Below are 22,252 nucleotides of genomic sequence, written 5' to 3'. Positions count from 1 at the left end.
CTATTTCTGTGAGATTTTGATTTAGAAATGAGTTAGCAAAAATTGATGGAATGTTTCCATTTGCATTTGAATCCCCACCATAGTGATATAATGGTTAAAATTACCTACAAAATTAAGAATTAGCTTTGGTCAATCATCTTTAATGGAGATTATATCATCCTCTTTTACTTAAGATTATGAAATTCCATTTTATAATGTGCTTTTCCATCAAAGGTTTGAATATTTGTTTTCACCAATTTCCAGATCCATTTTATTATAAAAGCTATTAAATCTGTAGCTATTGTTCATTTTAGGAGGTTTTGATTCTGACTCATGTATAAAACACTTTGAAAGTGTTATGTGGCAGCAGATTTTTAAGTATATTTTAGAAATTCTTTTACTAGAAAAAGAACTATCTTTTGTCCCCCTCCCTCATTGCTCTTCAACCTATATGCCAAGAAGCTTCCTACTGGCTTCCCTTTAATGCATAATTTGCTGGTAGAATTTGGAGCTCAAACAAAATTTCTTAGCTTTGGATTTTTCCATTGCCCCCTGGTTAGTAATTTACCAATTAAAGGCAAAAAGAGGAGAAATTGAGAAATTGGAATGTTTGAGTGTTTGTGTCTATCTCTTAAGTTTTAAAATTCTGTATTAAAGAAGGAACATTTTGCAAGCTATGGTCATGTCTTATTCATATTTTTATCCTCATATACAAAGCCTGTTCCAATTCACAGCTCAGATTTGTATCAGATTATTTTCCCCTATGCATTTGTAAGACTTTCATGTCAGTCCAAGATACTGTCTCTGGTACTGATAATGTAGGAATGCAAAGAGAAAGAAAAAGTCATTGTTCATTTTTTTAATCTTGCTATCAACATAAAATTTTTGCATTGCTTTCAAAGCTAGACTTTATTGAGAGTGAAAGGATTTTCTAGGGAGTTTCTCTGGGCCTTTAATAAGGATGTTGCAGGTAGCTGATGGCACTGGCCTACATGACTGCCATTTGTGTGCTTTGGCAGCTCAGAGTCCCATTGGCCCCCGAAGCAACAAGGCTGACCATCTGGGCCAGGGATTGGCTGTAGTTTGTAGTCAGATTTTGGGGGAATCATTTGTACCAAAGCTGAAGAGCCAAGACAAAAAGGAGAGTCATTTATGGGTTATTGTGTATGAAAAGAAATATCTGTATTTATATATCTTTGTAGATATTGATAAGTATCTAGATTTTGATATCTGACAAATTGTCTCATTTTCTTACCTTTGTTGCTTGCTGATTTGAATATGTGAACATCCAAAGTAATGAATGCTGTATATTTATAACATTTCTCCTTATCTTTTCATTGGTGACATAAGAAATAATAAAGATAACAATATAGATATAACTGTAGCGACAGAGACAGAGACAGATATAGACACAATGTTAGGGCCTGCTGGATAGAGCCAGGAAGAAAAGAGATGGTCAATTCATGATCTATTTTATATTCTCAAAATGTGTTTAATTACAATAATGAAACACTTGCTGTTATGTTCAATAGTATGTGTTAACTGGGCTGGGTTAAAGAACACCCAGAAAGCTAGTAAAACATTATTTCTTGGTGCATCTGCCAGAGTGTTTCTGGAGGAGATTAGCATTGAAATCAGAAGATCCACCCTCCGAAGTGTGCGTGGGCATTATTCCTCTCTCTTTCTGAACTGAGACATCAACTTCACCTACCCTTCAGAGCTACTAGTTCTCAGGCCTTCTGACTCTGAGTCTTACACAGCACGCACACCTAACCTCTCACCCCCTGTTAATCTCTCTCTAGCTTTCAGAGTCAGACTGAGTTATAGCAGTTGCTTCTGGGGTTTTCTAGTCTCAGATGATGTGGTGTGCATGGGGACGGGGGGTTGCTTCTCAGCCTCCATAATCATGGGAGCCAAGTCTAATAAATCCCCTCATGTATCGCTAGATATCCAGAAGAGAGGAGAGGGGAGGAGAGGGGAGGGGAGGAGGGAGAGGAGAGGATGGTCACTGAGGCAGGTGGGAATAGTATACCTAGTCACTGGGGGAATAGGACAGAACAAAGCCAAATACACTGAGATGAGCCTTACCTCCTTAAAATTTACACAGTTTAATTATCCTCATCATTGTTGTTCATAAGATGATGTCTAAGATCAAGAGAGCATACTTAAAAGAAATAAAATTTCACTTTTTGCTGTGGCCTCCAAGGCCTACTGCAATCTGGCCCCTTTCTGATCACCTTTACATTCTGCTCCCACTCACTGCAGTCTGTGTACACCACATTCCTTCCCACAGGCCAGGATCAGGCCAGGCAAACACTGTTGCCCTTGCTATACTCTTTTCTTGTGAAATTCTGCTCCCAGTTTTTGGCATTGGTTTCTTTTTCCTTCCTGCAGCTAAAATTTCATTCCTGGTGTCTTGTCCTTGAAGAAGCCTTCCAGGGCACTGGATTCAGCCCCCTTCTTTTCACCTCTCACTATTTTGATTTTAATTTTTCATAATGCCTAGGGCTCTCTGACATTATTTTTGCTTTTTGCCTATAATGTGATTTTTGTCTACCTCATTTATTATTCTCTCTTCATCCCCAAAGATGTTAATCGTTGTTAAATGAATTCATAAATAAACATGTACTTTATATTTTGCAAAGTGATTTACAGAAATATTTACATTCATTTTATTATTTATTCTTACAATGAGTCTGTGAAGTAAGTGTTGCTTTTTTCTTTATTTTGTGCAGGAGGTACCTGAGCCTCAGAAAAGTAGATATCTTGTCTAACATCATGGATAATAAATGGAATGTTAGGATTTGGACTCAGATCTTTAAAAAATACATATATGTGTGTCATATATATAGATATAAATGTATGTGCCAAGAGTTATGCTTGAAAGTTACTGAGAAGACTTTCAGCAGAGGACTGATAGGATAATCATTTTGACTTTGGAGTATGAGAAATGACTTCTGTTTTGTTCCCAGTACTGCTTTCAAATGTGTTCTGTCAAATCTTTCTTCCTGAACATTTGATAATATCTGTAGAAGATTCTGCAAGCTTCCAGTCACTCTCAACTCTAAGAGCAGTCTTGTTCTGGCAGTTGATGCATTTACAGATATTAATAAGTCCAATAGAGTCTCAATCAAAACCTCAGTCTTGCATTTGATTCATATCTTCTTCTAATGCCCCAACACAGTCCTGTCTGGAGGTGCAATCCTACAATTAAGAGCCTGCTCTATCATTTCTTTCTTGTTCCTTCAGAATAGGATTTGATGGAGGGAGATATTAAAGGAAAAGAAGAAAATATTATTTTTAAGATGCATTTTTAGGCTTATCTTGAAGGCTCTGCAAGATTTCTATACTGCACACTGCTCTAAATTAGGTGAGACATTCTAGAGATTTCCTTTTTGTGACACATCTCTAGCTCTTGCCACCAAAAGCCAGCCTCTAGTCCCTTAAAGACAATTGGAGTCTAATTCATTTCTATGGTGTGTATTTTCCCACAGAACTATCTTTATCCTTTATCCTTATAACAAATATTGTTCAGGCTGGCCCACTATTTCCTCTTCCCCCAATCTGAATTGTCTTCATATTACTTGAGGAGAGAGGCAAGCATGTTCTCTGTCTTCACCCATGTGGACAAACTTCTGGGGCTGAAAGCCAAGTTTTCCCAGCATCTCTCAATTGTACTTTGCTTTGGGTCCCTGGGATGGGACTTGCCAGTAACATAGCTCAGTAAACATCATGCTGGAAAATTAGATGTGAGATGTCAGTTTTTTTTTCTTTTATTTTGCATGTCCTTTGGCATGAAGGAGCAGTTCCCCCTCTTCTCCCTATGAGAAAGAGAGGAGAAAATCCATTGCACTCTCATCTTCCTCCAAGGCTTCAGTGTTTCTTCTTTGCTGACTCAGTGAGCTCCAGTGTTCTGTAATGCATGAGAGCTGGAGGGGTGGGCATGAGAGATGAGGGACCTACATGACCACTTCTCAGCAAGCCCTGGGTGGAAATGACTAATAGCTCTGGGGTTCTTCAGAGTGGCCATATCATTCTCGGCAATGAGACTTCAGACACAGTTCCAAGCCAAGAACAGAATCTCCTTTGTACAGCATATTTCATCTTGTATAGACATTACCATGACAACACCATAAAGAACCGACTGGAAGGAGATGAGATTGGAGCTAGGGATTCCATATAGCCTTCCAGGTGGAAAAGAAGTAGCATTTGCACTGAAGTGGTGGTCATAGGAACAGAGAGAAAGTGACAGATCGGTGAACTCTTCATTCAGGTCCAGGGCTCGGTGAGTGATTACCCTCACACAGACATAGCATTGAGAAGGAAAAGAAGAGTTTGAGATAAAGTAGTGAATTGTTTTTCCCATGTTGAGTTTGGTGTCTGTATAAAGATTTTGGTAGAGAAGCTGAGTGCACAGTCACATAGAGATCATGAGGCTCATGGAACCCTAGATGGGAGAGTTCTCAGGAGGAAGCAGCTACTGATGGATGACATAGGAATAGCGGGGGAGTGTGCCAGGGGGAGCGTGTAAAAGGAGAAGGCAGGTGAGCCAGGCAGAGCCTCGAGGAACACCAGACTTAGGGATTGTTGTGTTGGCACAGGAGACGGGAGGGCAGAAAGGTAGAAGGGGAATATTTTTGAAGGAAAATTGGAAAGTGATCATTGTCCTGCCATAGGTCATTTTGTGTGAATATCACTAAAATTATGCCATTTCTACTTCTTTCCCCCGTCCTGTTCTCTTCATCTGCCTTCTAAAGTCAACTCACAAATGAAAGGGTTCATCTCTTCATTCTGGGGATTCCACAGCTTCTCCAAACCACAGGCTCCTTCACAAAGACTTCCAAGGCGATACATAATTAATTGGAGAAATGTTCTTTCCATTCCTCAGGGGGACTGCCAGCTTCTGCTGTGAGAAATAGGGCACCAGGGCTCTGCTCTGCATTTCAGCCTTTTCTCACCTCGTGGTCTGTAGCTGGCATTTTATGGCAGGGGATTTGCTGTCTCTTCTTCAGCATCCTAAACTAAGATGTTCCAAAAGGCAATGCCTTAATTTCCCTTCAGGGTTGACAAGCACGTGGAATTCAGTGGACATATGCGAGTCTTCTCATTGCTGGAAAACTGCTCTATGTTACTGGCCTGAAAGGGGTAAAGTCACCAAGTGTAATAGGCAATAGCTTGTCATGGGTTACTAATGCTTCTCTTCAGAGGTGATCATTACAAATGCTCTTGGAAATCTTCAAGTAGAGAGGCTCCTGAATAATCTCTCTGGTGTGAAAAACTAAACGTGTAAATAAGGTTCAAATGGTATAATTGAGAGGGTGAATTTAGAAGGAAAATGCTAAAGGGGAAGTGGGACGGGGAGGGGAAAGGAAATAAGGGAAAAGAAAAAATATGAAAAAATGGAAACAAAGTCTTTGTAAATAGGGACGAGTGAAGGGGGTGAAGGAAGGGCAGGGGTATGGGGAAAAAACTGGAGCCAAGATATATTGCATAAAGGTACAAGATCCCAATAATAAACATAACTGTATTGTTTGCTCTAAATGTACCAATGAACTTAATGGGGGAAAGGGGCTTCTTTTCTTCTCAGTGGGTATTTATTTGGTGAGACAGAGAAATGGAGAGAAGAATCATAAGAATGACCAAAAAATTCTTGAGATGTCCTTCAAACCAAAGCAAAACAAGCATCAAATATGTGAAGCTTGCTTTCTTATGAAAGCATCACATGAATCAATCCCTTATTTTTAGCTTTGTATGCTTAACAAAGAATATTTCACCTTTTCCTGTGCACTTGCATCTCCAGCTCCCAGAGTGTTGTGTCAAAACCCACATCTGCTTTTGCTTCCCAGTTCTTTTGAAGTAGAGTGCCGATTTGCTACACTGGCTTTCATGCTATCTTGTGGGCAGGCTTTTGGTTCCATGCCCTATGTTCCTGTGCCAAAGTCATGGAGGAAGTTGGTGGACAGCCAGGGCCAGTGTACACAGCTCCAAGCTTCTGGGCCATCCAGCGAGCTGCAGGCTCGGATCTGGCTTCTCTTCTTCCTACAAGGGCTCCTGACTCTGATGGGGAGGCATTTTTCTCTCTCAGATGAAACATGAGCCATCCCTTAATAATCTCCTGCAAATATCTGCAGTGTCAGCATGCCCACCAGTGTGGGGGCATTGCATGTGATTTCTTCAGAGCTGCTTTCAGAAATAACTATGTAATCCAAATATTGAAAAAAATTATAATTGATAATGATAAAGATGTTCTTCTTTGTGGGCTGATAAATTCTTTTAGGGTAGAGAGTTACTTCCTCTATGTAAATGGGTATACTGAAAAAGCCTACAACAAAGGCAAACCTGCAAAAGTGCATTTGACTGGACATTAGTATTGAAAGTACAGCGAAACTTTCATTATTTACTGGGCACTCACCATATGTCACATACTGTGGTTTTCTGCCTCTCCTCATGGTTGCAAGAGTGAGGTGGAACTATTAATAACATCATGTTAAAGACAATGAAACTGAGTCTGAGGAAGGTTGAATAATTCAGTCATTAAGTCACCCAACTCACAAGGAAGCAGCTACATCTATTGAACTTGTTTTTAGATGGTTTCCCCCAACCAGGACTGATAGCAATCAAAATCAAAGTTTTGTTTGAACAAATATGCCATTTTTTGGTTGAGAACCTGTCAATAGTAAAACATAATTTGTAGCCCTGAAGCAAAGTTTCTTCTTCACAAAGTGAAAATACTGGAAAAATTTTAACAAATATCACATATTTTAGAACAAATATTGCATATTTATGACATTACCAAAATATTTTAGTATTTGCTTTGAAAAAGTCTCTGTTATATACTAGTTTCCTTTCTAGTTTTAATAAAATTGATAGGAAAAATTAATTTAGAATCTTATAGTGTCTGAAGAAAATTTTCTTCACACAGAATGTCTGTGACACTTACTAAAAAATGTTAGCCTCTGAGATGAACTCATCTGCATTTAATTTCTTTCTCCTGCAGGTTTAGATGTGTAGCTAAAACCAAGACAAATGAAAGGAATTGGCTATACTTTTACCATCAGAGCATTAGCATCTGTCACCCACTAGACTGATTTTCACCCCTGTGCATTCTTTTTGAGACAGATTATTTTAATAGTCGGTTTTTAAGCTCCTGAGATCCTATCGCTTTCTCAGCAGAACTTCTGCCGAACAACTCCATAAAGTCCTTGGTACACCACTTGGTTCTTTTACCTTATTGGTGGACTGGCAGGTGCTGCAGCTGCTGGTGCTGGCTGTCCTGTGGTCACTGGCTCAGCGGGCAGTGTTTCTCTCAGTAATGGCACTGACTCATCACGTTCCTTTTGTAATCAGTGACAAACTGGGGAATAGTCTGCTTCTCAGAATTCTTTACCCCCCACATAAACTAAATCCACTTTTACTAAGGTGAAACATTATAGCAATAATAGAAGAAAATGCCCTGTAGATATTATTAATGCAAATATAATATGTGGGTTATGGTATAGACATTCACTATATGGGCCCTGTGAACCCTCAGAGGTATTTACTGGGCCACAGTTTATTCTCACATGACCACCACTTACCGCCGGAAGTGTTCTGTCTCAGAATCCTGGCCAGCACTGGCACAGGAAGGAGATTCTTGACTCACTCTAGGCCAGCCCCCCCCATCCTGGAGTCATTTTCTTCAGGATGACTGACTACAGAAATGCTCATTCTCTTCAGGAAGTAGCCCACTCTTTCCACAGGTGTCATCTACACTAGGGACTCAAGAAATTCCTCAATCACTCCATCTTTGTAGATTTACTGAAGCCTGGAGTATTCAATTTAAGTGGCATTACATGTGGAATCACAGCGATTCAATCCAGGAGGAACTGCACTAACCCTCCTGATTCCTTTCCAAGCACTGTGTTATCATAATGAGGATGCATGGATCACAGCTTCATCATTGCAGTTCTGCTCCCCCTGCAAACAAATGCTCACAGAGGAAGTCAGGAAACTAAAAGCACAGTGAGAACAGTGAGTCCTTAGAACAACTATGTCATATACAGGGTAAGCTCGTTTCATTAAGGACAGACCACAGGTACTACAATAGTTCCATGATGTTGTATGTAAAGAAGATGAACAATATGCATTATCCAGATACACTGTGGCTATTTTAACTCAGATAGTGGCACTTTATTCATATGTTGGTGGTGATAGTGATGTAAATGAATCCCTGTGTTCCCAGTCATATACAGCATGTAGGTTATGTACAGTATATAATGCTTCAGATTAATAACTAGGTTAATAGTTATGTTAATATCAATAACTATGTTACTGGTTTGTGTGTTTACTGTACTTTTTATTGTTATTTTGAAGTGTGCATTTACTTACAAAAAGGAATTTAAGAGTGTGCAATTCTACACGGGAGCAGTTTCACATATCTAATTTATTATGTCTCTAGACTACATCATTTTCTCTTTTGCTTACTTTAATTTCATGTTGTTTTGTTCAGCATGGCCCTAGGAGGGATAGACTAAGATGTCTATATCTACCACAGTTTCTAGGTGTGTAGTAAGCTATACAACCTATAACATCTACGATGTACAAAATTGCCTAATGATGCATTTCTCGGGTGACCCTGTTAAGTGAAGTGTTATTGTTGTTAGCCTGTACAAGTTAATCTAAATTTAGAAACTTGTTTGCCTTTGAAAGACATATAAGATATAACACACATTTTCTGGCCCTTAATTCACCTCCATCCAACCCATCCTCTAAAAGTTGAGTTTACCTCCCCAAGGAATCTGTTCATGAGTGTTTTGCAACAAGGGGACAATAGACCTCAAAGTTAATCTGAAGATTCCACCTTTAGAATCAGAAGGCATAACAGTGCTTAAAATTTTTAGAAGGAGTGCAAAAACTGAGTGCTTTTGCTGAAGCGCTAGTTTCTACCCCACTAGATCCCACCTGAAGCCAGAGTAAACATCTCTTCTTGTGTGTCTACACTATCACTTGAAGAATTTATGGGTGTCAGATGCATCTGGGAAGCCATGTGTACATCTCCTGGGGTAGTGACTGCAGTTTTACTTGCTGCCCTGGCTGTGGGCTCCTGTCCTGCAAGACTGCACAGGTGGCACAGCCCATGAGGAGGGGATGATAAGAGATCCCCCAGGCTCCAGTTAACCATCACATAATTACACCCAGCGGGAGCTCAGTACCCAAAAGGGTTCAATAGAGCACGCATTTTTCTGCCTGATTTTTGCCAATGTTACTGTAATAGAAAGTGAGCAATGTCTGTGACCTGATGTTTGATTTATGTGATATAACTAATAATATTACCTACCTCAAACATTTGATAACAGGAATAAATGGTATGATATATGGGAAAATGCTTCTTATTATAGAAATGCTATTCCAAATTTGAAGTAATTCTTCATCTACCAACGAGGTCCATTCTGGGAGAACATTTGTAAGTTGGAGTTGTTCTTATCCAAAAATAGTGAGTTTTACATGGAACACCTGTGAAAGTTCGCAATTCAAATGTTCATAAGTTGGGGACATAGTATATAATTGTTATCTTCTATGATAAGAAGTTATAGGTTTATTCTGATTCACACTTTTAAGTGCTAAACTACTGTGAATATAAAAGCATTGTGAAATTCTATTCTCTGTCATGATTTCTTAAGCTATTACTTATATTTCCTGAGTGTAATTTTCCTTTCATTTTGAAGGCACTTAAAATGGGAAACCTGTTGCCTGAATATCAATGCTGTTGGCAGGAATTGCTTTGTTTTTCTAAGAACAAAAGTTTATGATACCTTAAGATCATCTCTAAAATGTCTTGATTCTATAATGATTATGTTGTTTTTGAAACATTCCCTGAAACTGTGCTGTATCCAGTACTCACTTTGGCTGTTGCTTTGAAACTGTATATTTAATCAAAAATATTTTGGGGAATAACTGAGCAGTAAGTATCAATTTAAAATCAGCATGGTGTCTGAATTAGTGTCCTGGCCCCAGATCTGACACTTAAACTGCAGCCTTGACTGTGGGAACTTGTTCTATTGAATGATATCATTGTTATTGAACACAATGAATGCGATGGCCCTGAAAATTCAAACATCTTCCCAGAGCTATCTCTGGATCACTGCCTTATTTTTCTAACTGAAGTGTCTAAGATTTCTTCTTTGCTATTTATGAAGCCTGAGATTTCCCAAAAGTCAACCTCTAAGCTTTCTTCAAATCTATTTTCACATTAAATGGATCTTTGTCCAAACTACTGTTAGGTCCTATGGGGGGAGTTTGGGACACGATGGCTCTTCTGCGAGTTCCATCTAATTGTGGAGGTCTGGCCAACACACTATCTGGAGACCATGAGGGCTTCCTGGGTCTGGCTGTCTATGAATTTAAACTGACTCTTTTGGCTGGACACTAAGTATGTCTGCAACAAGGATATACCATGCTGTGCTCTGAACATCAGTGGAGTAGCAGAACAAGAGCCTACATCTTGGGCATGTAAGGAACGATGGCTATTGTTTTGGCTCCTCTCCATATAATAATTTGGGGCCCAGGCTGTCATATCTTGTGGTGCCACCATCTTGTCATGTCGTTTCTATGGTTGCTATGGCAGGAAGAAAAGAATGAAGGCGCTCCAGCTCTCAAGTGCCTCATCGTTGAAGAGACGCAAGTTATTTTCGCCCACAAATCACCGGCCAGAATTAGCCATGCACTAGCTGGCTGGAAAATGGAGGGAAGAACCTGGAGTGTGTAGTCATTGTCGCCTGTGTGTTCTCTTTCTTCCAATCAAGTTCTGCTCCAAAGGCTTGGCTCATGATTTTGCTTCCACTTCACTAAGAAAAGCCAAGTGACTGTGATAATTATTTTCTCCTTTCTCAGACCTGGCTTTTCTTATTCTTCAGCAGACATCATGAAGAAGTGGTTCTCCTCATTTCAAGATTTACTCTGCCATGATGCTTTTCATTCTTTAACATTTTTCTACCTTCAAGCCTAATTTTAATTCTGAAATTACGTCTTCTCACTCCAATATCTTCAAATGCTCACAGCACATATTTGTGATAAAAGTACAAATGTAGGCGTACAAGAGTTACAATAACCTTGATTGTTTAAATCATTATTTAATTTCATTTTGAGTTCTTGTTTTGTCAGATTCATAAAAATCTTTTCCTTCTTCGGGTTCTCTCTCCTAAATTAGGCACACATTGCCTCTAACATTTGGCCTACAAAGATGAATCTATTTTTGGAGAAAGAGCTTTCTTCTGAGAGGGCCCCTGTCCAGTGTGTGAATCTATAGGACAAAGGGCTGAGCACAGGCTTGTCCTGCTCTTCCTCTTCCCCCCCTAATTCTGCTGTGCTTATAATCCCAGGCATCATGGACAGATGTTGCCTGCATTATATAGTTTTTTTCTCTGCCTTCCCGGCTGAAATTCTCCACCCTTACTCTGAACATCTACAGGCATTTATCTGTGCCTCTATTCACAACATTTATCACCCGGTAAATTAGGGTTCTATCGATGATGTTCCTCCTTTTGGGTGACAGCTATACCTATCTCGTCTCCATATTCACGTCCTAAAGTAGTGTATTGTAAGGAGTTGCTCCCATAAATATTTGAAGAGGAACTGTGTAAGATATCTTTGACAGTGAGGATTTGCTTTACAATATTCTAGGGGAAAGTCAGTGGAGGTAGAGCAGATATTTGAAACTAGCTAATGACTGATGAAGCTGGGTGATAGGCACAGGTACTTATGAAACTCTCCTCTCTACTCTTCTATGCGTGTTTGAAAGTTTTCATAAAAACAATCAAAGTCAAATGTCTTATTTTTTTTAATGTTCAGTGAAGTGGTCACTTTTAAGGATATATTTTCCATTTCAAACAGCTAAGGAGAAGAGTTCATTATAAGAGGCTAATTTGAGAATAATGAAACAGTAGAGTCCAAGAGTATTCTCAGCTGATAGATCTTTAAGAACTTTGAATTATATACATTTTCATTCACTGAAAGCTTCTCAGGGCCATTCTTAAGGGGTCAAGGCCTTGATAGTGCTGCTGGACTCTGTAACATTGCTTTCTGTACATTAAATTCTCTGTTTACATTGTGCTAATTCCAGATAAGGATGATGTACTGAAATAATTTGTTTTGAAATCTTCATGAAATATTAATATTTCTACATGTTTTTATAACTTTAATCATTCATGTAACCTTTGATTGTCCCATCGTTTTTCATTTTCAACACCTTTGTATGTGAAATCATTTTGTAACATATGCTTGTTATTATATAATAATTGCATATTATAGAAAAGTTGTGAACATAGTTCTCATATACACCGTACCTATTAACATCTTAATGGTATGGTATATAGATCACCACTAATGAACCGAAATGGATATATTATTATTAACTCTTCTATACTTTACAGATTTATTACTTATTATTTACTTCTCTAGACTTCATGCAGGTTTTCTTAATTTTTATTCAATGTCCTTTCCCTGTTCTAGGATCTCATCTAGGATCCACTACTATATTCCATGGTCATGTGTGAAATTATTTTTAAATGAACTTTTTTTTCTAATTCGTGATATCAACTCAGTGTTTTCCTAGAATATTCATCTTGCCTAAGAAATGTATGTTCCCTTGCTCTCTTTTTAATATTCTATTGATTAAAAGTCTTGACTTTGTTTTAGTCGTCCCTTTATGAATAGGTAATGATACTGAAATTTGGGATAGGGAAAGAGAAGTCCCTCCCTCTCATCCTCTTACCTCAGAGGGCTCTTTGAGTTGGTGAGAACATCAAGTTTGAGCTCAGGGCTTTTCTAATTCCAGTGTGATGGGCAAACCCCAGAGTGAGGTAAGTCCCATCCATTATTTGTACCCCTTTCCCTTACCAGGGTAAGTTAATTCAGGATTCTCTGAGCAGATTCTGTTAATGCGAAGGGAGGAATGACATTCTCTGAAGTCAAGGATGAAGATCTGGTGCTTGACAGCAGGAAATTAGGTCCCAGGTACAAAGTAAATGGCAGCAGAAATGTACTGGATGGGGATGAGGAAGAAGAAAGAGCAGCTCCTATACCAAGAGCTGCCTGCCTTTGACCCGGGACATACAGAGTCCTGGTACTCATGGCAATGGCTTATTTGTGGCGATGAGAAGAAATGTCTCCTTATCATTAAGGAAGCAGTGAAAGCAAATTTGGTGATAAAATAGGTGATTAAGGTGAGAAAAAAGTTAAAAAGTTGTTACATAAAAGTCTTGCTCCTTCAAACTACTGTGTTAAGGACAAAGCTCCAGCCCAGGCCCGCAAAAGTTAAATGTGCAAGAGATGGCCACCATGAAATTGCATTGTTCAAAAGAATCTGCTTTATTTTCATCCAGATTGAACACTCCTGCCAAGGTCTCTGAGGCTCAACAAACTCTGAATGAGCAAACCACACTTTCCCCATTCTGATGTTACCACAACACCTACCTTCTTTCTTTCTTTCTTTTTTTTTTCCTCATTGAGTTTTTTGGTACATTTTAGGTATACAGTACAGTTACATTCTTCATTGGGATCTTATACCTTTACATGACAGGTCTTGGTTCTCATTTTTTTCCCCCTTCTTTCCACTGAAGCCCACCAACCACATTACAGCTCTGATCATCTTGGGAAATGCACTGGGTTTGCTATGAGAAAATCTGGGTTAACAAAAGAGTTTGCAGCCATACAATACTCTTTCATGGTAAATTATGAAATTCTACTCAGGTACATCAGAGGGCTCCTGAAACTAGTGGGTACAGGTGCTTCAAGAGTCATCACCTGCTTTCCTTCCGGGAAGAGCTACTGGTTTGGGGTGCAGATAAAAGCCTTGATGGAAGACCACAGCTGGAAGAAAGAGTAACCAATAGAGTTTGTGTCTGTTACATGGGGGCTAAAAATACAAAATACTGTTTTACTAAACAAAAATCCTGGTGGGAAGAATGGTCAGAGAGCTAAGCCTGGCACATGAATGGCTTTTCTTTAAATATATTTGCCTACTCCTGGGAGTTTAAAAAGCTAAGTGGGAGGCAGGGACAAGGGGAAAAATGAGAACCAAGACCTGTCATGTAAAGGTACAAGATCCCAGTGATGAATGTAACTGTACTGTATACCTAAAATGTACCAACAAATTCAATGAGAAAGAGAAAAAATAGCCAAGTGGGAGTCTTCTAAACAGAAGATTTGAGTTATTGTTAATCTTAACATTCTGAGGGGACAAAAATTAAGATCAGTATCAGCCAGCAGGAAGGGTCCCAATGAGTATATCATGCTCCCCAAAGAGACATTAGAAATAGAGTTGCCAAAGAAAATACAGAACAAGCCCCAGTTTAATGTGAATCTCGGTTAGTCAATAAATGACATATATTGTAAGTATAGCCTGTTCTCTGTATATTAAGAATTCAGATATAAGAAGGTGCTCTATATTTTTATTTGATAAATCTGATGACCTTACTTATTGACTTGCAGGCAAAATACCGCGACTAATGTCCATACCTTATTCCCCACAACCTGTGCATCTATTACTTGACAAAACACACTTGCAAGATGTAACTAAATCAAGGATCTTGAAATGGAAAATGTCTTAATTGCTTTCTTATTGTTGGAGCAAAATACCCAATACCCACAATTTAAAGGTGGTTTTATTTTGGCTCAATTTCCAGTCCCTGGTCAGCCAGCTGCAAGACAAGAACAGAATGGGAAAAAAGAATAGAGGAAGAAAACATTTTCAACCTTTGGAAGCCAGGAAACAGAGAGAATGAAGGACCTAGGGACAAAAAGACACCCTTCCAGGTCATGCCTTCAATGATGTACCTCCAGCCAGGGTCCACCTCATAACTGCACATTCAACTACCTAACTCTTCAATGGATGCCTCTACTGATGAGGACAGCCTCCCCCACTATCCAATTACCTTCCACACACATGAAATTTTAAGGGGATATTTTAAACCTAAACTACAGCAGAGTTTCATCATAAGCTATCTTCATTAGCCCAATGTTATCACAAGGGCCCTTATATAAGGGGCAATAGAATCAAAGGCAGGGAAAAATGTGATTACAGGACAGGAAGAAAGAAATTGGCACATACTACACTGTGCTCTAAAGATGAAGTAAGAGCCATGGATTGTATCAGAAAGACAAGGGGCCTCCTTTCTCAACTTGATCTTGGCCAGGTGAAACCCAGGTTGGACTGCTGTCTTACAAAATTATAAAATCATACATTTGTGTTACATTAAACCATGAAGTCTGTGATGATTTGTTTTTGAAACAATTGAAAACTAACATGTCTATGTTAGTTAGATGAGCTCTAAGACTATAATTCAGTTCCTAATTATCCCAATGTAGAGTTGGATTTTCCAACTGGAAGGAAAGGTGAAGTCTCTCTGGAGGTCGGCAGTATCACATGGAAGTTCTAGAAAGTTCTGTGATCAATGCCCAACATTAAAGAAAACCATGGACCAAAACCACATAATGGAAATCTAAGGGGAAAACCAACAACAAAACCAGTCTCACTGATCCAATATTGGAGTTATCAGACAAGGATCTCATTTCTATAATTAATATGATTTGTTAAGAGTTAAACAGATGAAAATAGATGTTTAAAATGAAGAATTTCATAGAGAATTGATATTTTTTAAAAAGAATAATATTCTCAAACTGGAAAGCCCAAAATACAATATCTGGAGTTGTATATTCTATTTAGAAATGAGTCTAATAACAATTTATGCACAGTGGAAGAGAGGATTTGTATATTCAAAGTCACACGAATAGAAAATGCACTATGGGAAAATAAAAGGGATGGAAAATTTTAAAAGGTAGCTTTAAAAATACATTATTAACTCTGAAATTCATGTAGTTGAAATTGGAAGAGGGGTAGGGGAGAGAGGGAGAGAGGGAAAAAAAGTGGGAGGGAGGGACAGAAGGAGGGGTGAGAGAGAATAAGAGGATAGAGAAAAGTAGTATTTGAAGAGACAACAGGCAAACATTTTCTAAACTGATGGAAAACATCAACCCAGAGAGGTTCAGCAAAATATGAGTACAAGATGAAAATTTGAGACACTACTAAAGATGATCAAGGATAGCTGAACAAATGAAAAAATAGAATATGTTCTGTGATAGACAAATTCAACCTTGTAAAGATGTCAATTCTATATTCATTTATAAATTTAATGCAATTTACATGTAAAAATCAGTAAATTATTTTTTCTGGAACCTGAAGAATTGATTGCAAATTTTATTTTAAAGAACAAGCAAACAATATTAGTAACATAAAACAGTAAGAAAAGAAAAATGAGGAGAATCTGACTTTACCAAATACTAAAACATATATAAAGATCATATATTAAGAGAACACAGTATTAACACCTGGATAAATAAATAGACTAAACAAAATAGAAAACAGACATGAATTTGATGTTTATATCAATTTAGTATGCAAGAGAGGCAACATCTCAAATCTCTGGGGAATGATGGTGGTGGTAAGATAACTGTAGAACTATATGAAAATGGATAAGATTAAATATATTCTTCACACCACACAACAGGATTAATTTGAAACCAATAAAGGATTTAAATCTAACCACAAGTTATACAAATTCTAGAATGACCATAAATGAGTTACTCTGTAACATAGAGTGAGAAAAACTTCAGAAATTATAGCTCAAAATCAAGTGCAACAAAGGAAAAACATAGATAAATTATATTTTAAACAAGTTTTGTGTGCCAAAAACACCAAAAGCAAAGAGTTTGACAATATAATAAAATATTTGCAACCTATATCACAAGGCATTAGTATCCCTGAAATTTAAAGTCTCCTAAAAATAAATAAAATGTCTGTCAATCCTATATAGTTCGTTAGAAAAAACTGAGTGACTCTTATGTGAAAAGGTGCTTAACTCTTCCACAATAAGAGATGCAGTTTAAACTACAATGAAATACAATTTCATCTTTGGATTGGCAAAAATCTGCAACTGTGAGGACAAAGAAGTTCTCTCACCTATTGATAGTTGGAATGCAAAATTGTAAAAATTCGATGAAAGATAATCCTTCTAGAAACTCGTTCCTAAGATACACTGGCAAAAACACACACCCATGTGGTCACTCATTGCAGCATTATGGTAATAAAAAATGACTGGAAATAAGCTAAGTGTCCATCAGTAGGAGACTTGTCAAATTAACTAAAACAAATATACCAAATGAAATATTATAAAACTATAAGAAATGAAAAATAACTAAATTCTGCTGTGTAGTGACTTCATAAAAGGAGTGAATAAAAGGAGCAGGATAGTATGTGTAGTGTGCTATCTTTTATTCAAAAAGTGTAAGTAAACTTTTCATGTTTTTTTTTAATGAGAGGAAAAACAAACTTATCTTAAAATAATCACAGTGGACAGAGGAAAGAAACAGAGGGAACAAGGACAGAGCCAACACTGCTGTGAATATATTTTATAGATTTGTCTTTTGAAGAATAAATATATATTTTTAACTACTTATAAAGCAAAATTAAGTTTAAAAAGTATTTCCAAACTGATTATTTTGGTGCACACATGTAATCCCAGCACTCTGAGAGGCTGAGGCAGGGAGATTACACACAAGTTTGGGCAACTTCACAAGACCTTGCCTCCAAATTAAAAAAATAAAATAAAATAAAATGGGCTTGGGATGAAGCCCAGGGCAAACAACCTGGGTTTAATTCCAAGCACTGAAAAAAAAAACCCTAAAGAAAAAAATTTAACAAATTGGCTTAATTGATAATTGCATCCGAGGTATCTGACTTAAGAAAAGTGTGTCTATATCTAGATGATCTATAGTGCAGAGGGATCAATGCATGCTGTCCCTCCCTCGGACTGCCTCTTACCCTATCCTCATCTCAAAGTTAAGCTCTTACCATTGCTTTTTGACATTAAACTCTGTGTTTTAATTTAATGCTATTATCATTGTCCACCTATACAAGCCGTGTAAACAGAAAACACTTTTGCATACAGTAGCTTATGTAACATTCACAATACTCTAGGAATTATTTTCACCTGATGAATAAGAAAACAGACCCAAAATGTTAAAGGCACGTGTAAGATCACATAGATAACAAGAATCATAGGCTGGCTTTAAACTCTTGACTGTGAATTACAAGTTCTTTCCCCTTACAGTTCTTATAATTGGGGAGAAATTAAGTCCAACTTGCCTGGCCTGACTAATCTTTTCCTAATGAATGCCAGATGCCAAATGCCAAATTCCTCCACCTCCAAATTATCTTCATTATTAGGACAGTCCTTTTAAATCCATACCAAAAGTAAATTTCTTGGGAGTATATTTTCCTTCTTAGATCATTTTTATTTTGGAGTTGAAGGAAAAAGAGAACTTTTTCTCCCCAATCATTTTGAGGCACTCAGATTAAAATGACACCCTTGTCAAAGTATTCTTAATGCTATGCTCAGATCTACACAAATGTAGACAGATGATGGAGGAAAGAGGGGTGAAGAGGAGGTGTCCCTGAATTGATTAGAGAACACTCAAAATGGATTGTGTTCAGCTGAATGATCTTTGCCCCATTGTCTTCCATCCTGATGGAGCAGCATCTGACTGGTGGGCGGAGACTGTTTTGGGTCTTTTTATGTAGTTGCCAATTCTTCTAACTGTATCTTGTCCCTAGTGGGCTCTTCCCCCACTGAGGTGGAGTCCATGTGTCTGTATAGGAGTGGGACTCTTCCAAGGAGCAATGGAATCTAAGCCTGGTCAAGGGAGAAGTAAGCCTTCAAAGGAGAACCTACATGTTGCTCATCCTAACAATGAGTGCAGAGGAATTGAGAAAGGAGATTAACAAAGATGTGCTAAACTACATTTCAGTGAGACTTCCAATTTCATTTCTATGAAGTTGGCAATCCCAGGCCATTACCACTGGAGAGTAGATCACAAGCACCTTAGCTCATTCTGGTATCATGCTCAGCTATTAAATGAAAAGACAACTAAACTATCTTATTAAATCTTTAGAATTCCCCATGTGCATATTCTTCACAGGAAAGAACTCACAACAAAAGGCAAAATGACACTAAATTCAGCCAGGATAAAGGCCCCTCATTTCTCAGTGTTTTTCTACCACATTTGCCCCTCAAGGTTTCAGAATCAATTATGAACAAAATATTTTACTTCTATTGCCTATTACTACATTAGTTATCCAAGGTTGGCAGGTGATTACCTCTGTTCAGGAAGCTCAACCATTCTGAGGTACAGTGGAAGCAATGAGTCCACAGGGCACTCAGATTCATGGGCAGGCATACCAATCTCAGACTCATCATTTGGGCCAGCTGACACTGACAACACCCTTGTGCAGTATTTTCTTCGTGGAGATTGGCTGCTATTTAAGACCTGTCATAAGATGTGACAAGGAGTTTAAAAAGAGTTTCATATAATGCATCCAAAAACTTGTCAGCGATGTTATTCAGATTTAGAATTTGAACCAAGGATAACCAAATGTACCTAGCATCTTTTGTCACAAAGGAGATACATTCTTAGAATTTGGCCTTACCATCTCCTAAATTCTTTTTTTATTTGGCAGAACACTTAACATTCATTTCATTGAAATTGTCCACACAAACGCTTTTTGAAAACTTGCTAATTTGGAAGGAAAGAATTGACATTGCACTGATCTTGGAAACAGAGATGAATTATAAGAAGAGGAGATAAGTGGCTTTTATCTTTGTCTGGATGTAAGTTGGAAGACCACTTTTAGAAATCACCTTGCTGTGTGGATACAAGAACCAGGATAAAGACTATACTTTCAGGGATCATTTCTGTAGTTGGTGACTAGAGAAGGTTCTCTGATCATGTAGAGTACAAGAACCAGGATACATAACTCCAGGAATCTCCAGGAAGAGATCCTGGAGTTAGGCACCATACACAAGTAGAGCATTTTCTTCACTGTGTAGTACTTACCACAAATCTAGATGTGGCATAGGTGCTTAATGGCTATCCAGGGTGTGTATTAATTAATCAACACATGAACTAATGGTAGGATCTTAATCAGGTGCCTTAATTTTTAAAAATCCTAGAAAAGTTGAGGCAATACACAGGTACCCAAATAGCCAATCCCTTAAATTTAAAATATATCAATATTATATATTTTTTCAAATATTGTAATGAAATAAAACACTACCAAAAATGTACAGTGTTTTACCTTCTCCCTCTCAACCTCAACCATTTTCCCCTTTACCTAGAGGCAATACTAGATATTTCTTTTCTAAAAACCAATATTGGTTGATATTTAGAGAAAGTAAGTAAATAAATTAATAAGTACTGTCAAACTGGCTTCTGATAACTATAATTATAATATTTGGAGCACACTGTAGGTTGTAGGGGAAACCTGATAATAATCATGGAGGTAATATGTAAGCTCAGAATAGGAAAGTATTGTGTAATCACCCTGAAACTTTTAAAAATGTTTGATGTATGTGTAATTTATGGCTTGTGTGTGTGTGTGTGTGTGTGTGTGTATGTGTGTGTCACTATAAATGCTCTTACAGGCCTCTTTCCCAGACACAGAGCTCTATTTTAGAATAGAGCTAGAAACCTATACTTAGATGATTGAATGTGATTCTCCTACCATACCTCTGATTAGACCATTCCAATTTGAAGAATAAGACATATGAACAATGATAAGGGTATAGAAGGTTCTAGACTTTTATAAACTAGGAGTTGTATTTTATAAAGTATTTATAAAACTTTTTAGAAAACACTAAAGAAAGCAATCTGCTTAGCTTTCAGGTATTACTGAACTGTTCTTTTCTGAGGAAAATTTTCCCAGTCTTTCAAACCAAGTCAGTTATACCTGTTATTCACTCTCTTTACAAACTTCACTTTTTATATCTTGTTACTATTGTAGTTACACTACTTGGCGAAATTGTTTATTAAGCACTGCACTTCCACTCCATGGTGACTTTCATGACAACAAGAGTCACATTTGCTGTTCATTACTATATTACCAGCACCTAACAGAGAAAATAAGCAAAAGAACTAATGAACAAACTAAAAGATGAAAAGAAGGAGGGGAGGGAGAGGGGATGGGTGTTCAAATGATTGCATTGGAATAGTATGGGGATATTTAATGCAAGTGCTGAGTGGTTGATTACCATATTTCTAGAGTTTCATCTAAGCTCAACCATGAGGTTGGCATCATTTTTCTCAGACAAGTTCCATGACTTCAAACCTCTATCCTTGGGGAGATTGTTCAACCTGTTAACTTCATACTTCTTATATTTCAGATTGGCACTAAGGTTAGGGTAGAAAACCTAAAGGTAATTAAAAATGAGACAAATAACATAATTTTTTAAATGATACTTTTTTAAAAAACAGAAGCTTCAGGACATGATAAAAGTTGTCCAAAGTTTCAATACTTAAAAAAAAAAAAATCTCTTCCAAGCGACTCAAATTCCTAAGAATTTTAAGAATTACAATAAGCCTGTAAATTAAGCTTAGGCCTTTTCTCCCATACCACAAATTCAGAGGTTCCACAGACTTCTACCCTTAAGGAGACAACACTATTGATTCGGTACCATATCTCTAAATTTCAAAAGCATGCAGCTGGTTTGTATCCTAATCTAGCCCACTAACAGATAACCTGACAGATACAAGGATTACACATTCTAGATTATCTGTCTTGAGCAAACACCCAAGACCATAAAAAAACCCTAACCCCAGAGTATGATGCACCTCACCCCTCAAGCACACCTTTTTCCTGAGTCTATGTTTTTTTATTCTGCCTAATAAATCTGCCTATGCATTTCACTGATGCATCCCAAAATGCTTTTGTGTGTGTGTGTGTGTGATGAAAGTCATTGAACTTATTCCATGCAGGGCCAAGTTGAAGCTCCCATCTCTTATTTGGGAGGGGAGTTTGGAACCACATCCGGTGACAGTCCTTCCAAATACCATGTTCTCAAAGGCTAAAAATAACTCTATCAGTCATACTTATTTTAAGAGTAGAACTGTTGGGAGAAAACAGAAAGCCCAATAATTGGAAAAGCCAGGATTTAACCATACAAAATGATCTGAGAGACCCAGACGGTTGGTAGATACTTCAGGGCTAACTCCTAACACCTCTGCTCTCTGCCCTTCCCTGTCCATGTTCTCTTTGAAGCATGTGATGACACACTTCAAAGCGTTTGGATGTAGTTTGGTTAATGAAAATTCTATTCACCTCCAGAAAACATGTGTTCCTGCCTTGATTCACGAGTAGACATCAATATTTCCAAGGAATATGGTAGCTTTGTTCATCCTTCTTGAG

The 22,252-nt window shown here is 37.7% G+C and overlaps 1 pseudogene; it reads left to right on the top strand.

Moving 5' to 3' along the window:
* The first annotated feature begins 19,738 nt into the window (after window positions 1–19,738).
* Window positions 19,739–19,855, top strand: LOC117284696 (annotated as a pseudogene).
* The last annotated feature ends 2,397 nt before the right edge of the window (window positions 19,856–22,252 follow it).

The sequence above is a fragment of the Fukomys damarensis genome, unplaced genomic scaffold, assembly GCF_012274545.1.
Source record: "Fukomys damarensis isolate Sample0158 unplaced genomic scaffold, DMR_v1.0_HiC HiC_scaffold_38, whole genome shotgun sequence".
Classification (NCBI taxonomy): Eukaryota; Metazoa; Chordata; class Mammalia; order Rodentia; family Bathyergidae; genus Fukomys; species Fukomys damarensis.
Note: the sequence above shows the minus strand (reverse complement) of the source record. Positions and strands in the feature narration are given on the sequence as shown.